We start from the raw sequence: 6,000 nt of genomic DNA, 5'->3' as shown, positions 1-6,000 counted from the left end.
GGTTATACTTTTATTATGCTTTACATTTATTATTTGATGATGTTGATGAACCTTATTGTTTTATCGGATGATATTGTTGCTACTGAGACTTTATTGTTCATCAGAAATGAGGACTCAATTGGTGCCTTATGACCTGTGTTTATCCTTGATTTCTGTAACAATGTATCAGAGTTAACATCGATCCCCCAAACCTTAATAATTCTTTCAGGGTTGTTTGTAATAGCATTCTTCACACATCCTCCACAAGTTATCAAATTATCTTAAGTGTGCATGATATCCACATCGACATATTGGCCAGGATGTTGTTTCTCTGCCACATAGACATTCTTTGAGAGCATATTATATAATAAAAAATCACCCTACCGATTCAGTAAGAGTGCATGATCGTTATTGAAGTTCCAGCTTGTGTAGATCCCTTCGAACTATTAGAGAGTATTAAGTGCTTTAGATTTTGTGTTGTATTCGACTATTTTTGTTTTAGATTATGGCTCAGAAGAGGGAGAAGTTTCACAATACATGAAAGTAGAGGAGGAGGTTCTTTCGAGGTTTTTTGGGGTGTTATTGGTTTTGATTAAGGGAGACTGTGGAGAGATCTTCGATTTGAAGGAAGAGCAGAGGAAGATGCTTGAATTTGTGAGCATTTTGTTAATATGTAATGATACCAATGCGAATATGTAAGAATATGCATATGTATATAAATTTCAATATACAAGTAAGATTCGAGTGATATGTTCGTATGATATAATTGAAATCCTGAAAGTAATCGTATAATTACATCTTAAACATAATAACTAATGAATCGTAATTATGACTATGTGATAAAAATAGTGATGATTGGCTCAACAGCAGTGGGCAAATCCGCCATCTTAAAGAGATTCGCAGACAATTAATTCAACTAATTCTACATTTCTACAATAGGAGTAGATTTCCGTTTCAAGTACATTTCTAACATAACCTAAATCGTAGGTCACTCACAATCGATAAAGATTACATAAAACTTCAAATCTGGGACACAGCAGGCCAATAAAGATTCAAAGGTATTACAAAATCTTACTATAACAATGCCAATGCTGTGGTAATTGTCTATGATCTCACTGATCAGAACAGTTTCAATGATATTAAAAACTGGCTGAAATAAGTTCGGACCTACTGCAACAACAATGTATAGGTTTTTGTGATGGCCAATAAATCTGATTTAGGGGCCACAATGAAATCAAATCATAAATCATATTTAGAATCATAAAAATTAAAGTATTTTGTGATTAGTGCTAAAAATGGTAGTAATGTTAATGAGGCTATTATGAGTGTTGGGAAGGTTGCGATGAAGAAAATGACAAGAAATAAAGATAAGATTACAAGTATGGAGTTAAGGGAGACGCATTATAAAGGAGGGGAAAGCGAGAAAGGAAAAGGATGCTGTAAATGAGAATAAGCTATATTGTATCATTGATTGAACTATCTATATTGATTGAGCCTATCTATAAAGGGAATTTAATAATATAATTTAATTCATAATAATGGGGTGAAGTCATAACCATGCTATAGACGTAATTAATGATAAACTACCATTTAGTTGAAATCAAAGCAATAAATTCACAATTCAAATGCAATACAATCACTATCTATTGCCTTCAATTTTCAACTCACTTCGAATGAAATCAATTCCTTTCTCCAAAAGCTCTTCATTCTCCAACAACCATTTCTGTTCATCTTCTTCTCCACTTTGATTCACATTATTATTAATCATAACCTCAAAGAACCTTTTTTTATTGGCAATAAGAAACAAATTTAAGAAAATCAGCCCCTAATTTTTGCATTCATAGATCAGCTTCGGGAAACTCATATCACAGAATAGGTTTATAATCACAATAGTTATGTCATTTGAATCAAACTCTTTAAGTTTTTATAGGATTTATTTTGAGGCTCCACAACTGAAGAAGAAAGGACAGAAAAATAATTTTACCTTCTTATCTGAGTTCAATTTGATCTAACCCTTCTGAAACTTATAAATTGAGATAAGTTCGATGTTCTAACTCTTAAAATTTTTGAGTTAAATTAGCTGTCGTAAGAGTGACCTTGCAATTTTCATGAACTGATAAATGTAAATCTCGTCGAAGTAGGCCCGAGAAAATGCCTCTGAAAGTAAGCAATTCAGGAAGAAATCCAGCTATTTTTTATGTTCGTCCGAAGTTGGAAATATCATAAATGAGGATTTAGCCATATTTATAGAAGTTTTGTAGTCGGTTAGAGCATTCTTATCATAGTATTAGTTCTCGCCAAAAAGAAATATCTTGGTTTTTGATGATTTTTCAAATATGTTAATTTTCTTTGCCATGTTCTTAATGTGTTGGACAATGAAATCGACTGAAATTCTGTTATTTCTGGAACCAGGAATAACTAAATCAGCATAATTCAGTGTCGGATATATGAAATCCCTAAAGGCATTCTTAACAAACTTATTATACTGCTTAAGAACCCCTTAAATTGTCCTACCCCTCTCCGTAGTATCCCTCTTTATCCTCCGACACAGCCGAATATCATCTAAAAATAACCTTAAAAAATACCATCGCAGTTAATAAATATCTTATAGGTCATCAGATTCCTAATTCTTTCATCATGAAATGCCATCAATCCTTCAAACAGTATAATGTTTGCAGGCTGAATATATGATGCTTATGCCAATCTTGCATGTTCGATGAATGAGTATTGTGGGACTGCAACTGGCTCATTGGTGAATTTGAGCTCACTGAGTACTTTGTATGCATCGTCGAAATCCAAAGCTGATGGGTGATCGAAATTGTACTCGCTGACATCAATTTGTTTCTTATCGATACCTGTGTTAGAATTTATTTACTTTTATAGAAACTGTCAAGACTGATTATTTAGACTTTGAAGTTCCGATCGAAGGCCATCTGCCTAGAGATAGTTTCACAAAGGGTAGTCTTACCTGCTGCTGAGCCACCAGCCACCCCGATAAATATCCTTTCAGGGGGAATCTAGTATGTACTTGATTTGCGAGCCAACATAGCTTTGAGATAATTTTCAACAATGTTATATAATTGTTATACATACGAGGTGTTAGATTTAAATTCATGGATAATTTATTTATTGGTAGTTTAATTGTTACATGCGGATAGATATGCGATGATAATTGTGTTTTTGTTGTTAAGGGTAATGATGATTGTTATTATTGTTAGAGATCAACTAATATGGACATGGAATAGGCATAGACATAGACACATACATAGACACAGACATAGACACATACATAGACTAGGATAAAGATAGAGATAAAGAATAATAAGCAATTAACATGATTTGAGCTGTCACTCTCAATAACCTAAATTAATACAAACTAAGCCATAAATAATAAATATTAAAACAATGCAGATTAAATGAACAATAAGCCATCAACTATCAAACCTCAGCAGAATAGTCCCCCAGAAACAAGAAGTCAACAATCATCCGATTAATACCTTTCTGTCCATCATACTACTTCAACAGCCAGTTCATAAAACTGTAGCGTTATTGCTAATCCTTGAGTTCAGATAGCTTATCATACATTGATTTGAAACATGATAGCCTTGTAACAATTCCCTGAACTGTTTTTAAAGGAATTAAGGGAAACTATCGTAAAGAGCTGATGAAAATATTGCGTAAAGAATAGGGATTTAGTTTAGTTGCTCGATTCTCGAATAGTTACATAGTGCCTAATGTTGTGGTTTATTTACCATTGACAATATTCCTCAACATCTACAGAATCAGTTTCCTTATCTTTTATATGCCAATTAAAGTTTACTTCAATGACTTTGTCCTATAAGTTTTAATCTTAGTAATTTTAGCTTTAACAATATAGCTCTCGATCATAGCCATATCCTCAATTGACTTACCAATCTTAGACTCTTCCGATATCTCTAAAAATATGATCGGATATTTAGTTTATGTGGCCTTTAGTCGATAGCATACATTCTTAAAGGATTCTTCGGTAAATTTTTCGAGATCGACCCTACAGATAACCACATCAGAAAGATTGTTATCGATTTACCAAAGGAAATCTCCGAATTGATAGTTGAGGAATTTATATTTACAGTTTCTTATGCTATCGAAATGATTATTTATGGTTTATTGCTATTTTTAGGAGATAGTTGCTTGGTTTATGAGGATTGTGAGATCTTTTGGGTTTATTGGGGGTGGCATTTTGGATTTCTTTTGGGTTTTAAAAGGGTTTTCATTATTCTTTTCTGACTTGTTATATTTTTTGTTATCTAAGTTACTAATAAGACCCAGTTAGTCTGTATTTCCTGAATCGGCCACAACAAGAATATATCCCTTCTGCGTGAGAAATATAAAGTCATTGTCTTCCTCATCGAGTTTTATATATCCATTATTTTTCAGTTTATCGCGAGATATGTGCCAAAACTTCAATTTCTATTGGGAATGGTCATAGAGATATTAATTTATTTACCCTTTTGTTATGGCTTTTTTGTGTGCATTCATATTCTTTAACACAGATAAGATTAAAAAGGGCTCAGTCCCTGGTTTTGGCGTGTAGTTCCTTGAGTTTAGAGAAGATGTAGTCGAATTTTGATGATTGCTTGATTTTGATCGGAGTGATACTTTTGATTGGTTTTCACTGTCCATTCGGTTCGATTCGAGGAGATTCGATTAATCTGGAAATTATTCATTTTCGAATTACTCGTAATCTTCGGATTCGCTTTTTAGGGAGTTTTTGCCTATTTTCTTTTCGTTCTTCTTCGCGTTAATTTTCTTAATGTTCAGCCTCAATGCTTAATTCTGTTCGAGTTCGTCCATTCGCTTTTATTCTGAATTTGGAAGTCTTCCTCGAGTGTAATGCTTTTTAATAAGTTTCATGGTTTCTGTTTTAAAAAAATCTCCAAACCCCTAAATTACTGATAACTGTGATGGGCATAGAATTGGAAGGGGATACTTTTTCACAGATTAAATTGCAAGATTATAGCAATAGTATTGATTGAGTCCTTGTTTATCAATTTTGATTTTGGATCGAACTAGAAATTCGACAATGAAATCGTTGCAGGGATTGACTGTTTACATTGTCAGCCACTCTTTGCTGTTACGATCATAGGGGCGATTACCCGGTTTCATTTTATAATTATTATATAAAGTGAGCGGTAAATTTGATATAAATATGATGCGCTTTCATTTTAATCTTATTTATTTAAAAAGATTATGGCATTTATTTAAATGATTTCCTATAATCCTCACTAATTCTCACTAATTCCCAATAATTCCCAATAATTACCAATAATTATCACTAATTCTCAAGAATTCCCTATAATTCCCAATAATTCCTAATAATCCTCCTCTAAATTCATCTATGATGCATAATCGTCCTCTAATTTCCTTATTAGCAATATTTCTCCCACACATCTTGATTAATTCATTACACAAAACCGCTATCGATCATCAGCCACTACCTTCTGAATGGTTTTTCAATAATTAGTGCCTATTACTTAAACTATAATCCTAACATCCGTCATTATAAATTTCTAAAAACTTTAGAACTTTTGTGTCAGATATTCAGCATTTCTTATAAAAGCTAAAATAAAAATCCTACAATAAAATTTGATTAAGTATAAATAACGAAACAAAACGATATTATAATTTGTATTAATTATCTGATAATAATGCATTTATTTCTTATGACTATATTTTTATATTTAAATAAGTGTGGGATTGTAAATAAATCATAGATTAATCATACATATATCATAATTGCGGATATAATTTCTGTTGAGCCTTCGCGAGCACTTTCAGAGATTTATCCAAAGAACAGCCATAGGTTCAAGTAAGTTATTCTATTTTAAAGCCATACACTACTGTAACAGCCAATTTTGTTTTAGAGAGCCCAAACTTCATATTTGTGATCGATTTGACAACCCACTTCTTCATTTTCTCCAGTTTCGAGCAAGAGCATGAACACTCAAAAAAGTAAAGCAAAAGATGGCCTAAGGTAAGCAC

The sequence above is a fragment of the Brachycentrus maculatus genome, unplaced genomic scaffold, assembly GCF_059751285.1.
Source record: "Brachycentrus maculatus isolate JH-2025_06_01 unplaced genomic scaffold, ASM5975128v1 h1tg001989l, whole genome shotgun sequence".
NCBI lineage: Eukaryota > Metazoa > Arthropoda > Insecta > Trichoptera > Brachycentridae > Brachycentrus > Brachycentrus maculatus.
Note: the sequence above shows the minus strand (reverse complement) of the source record.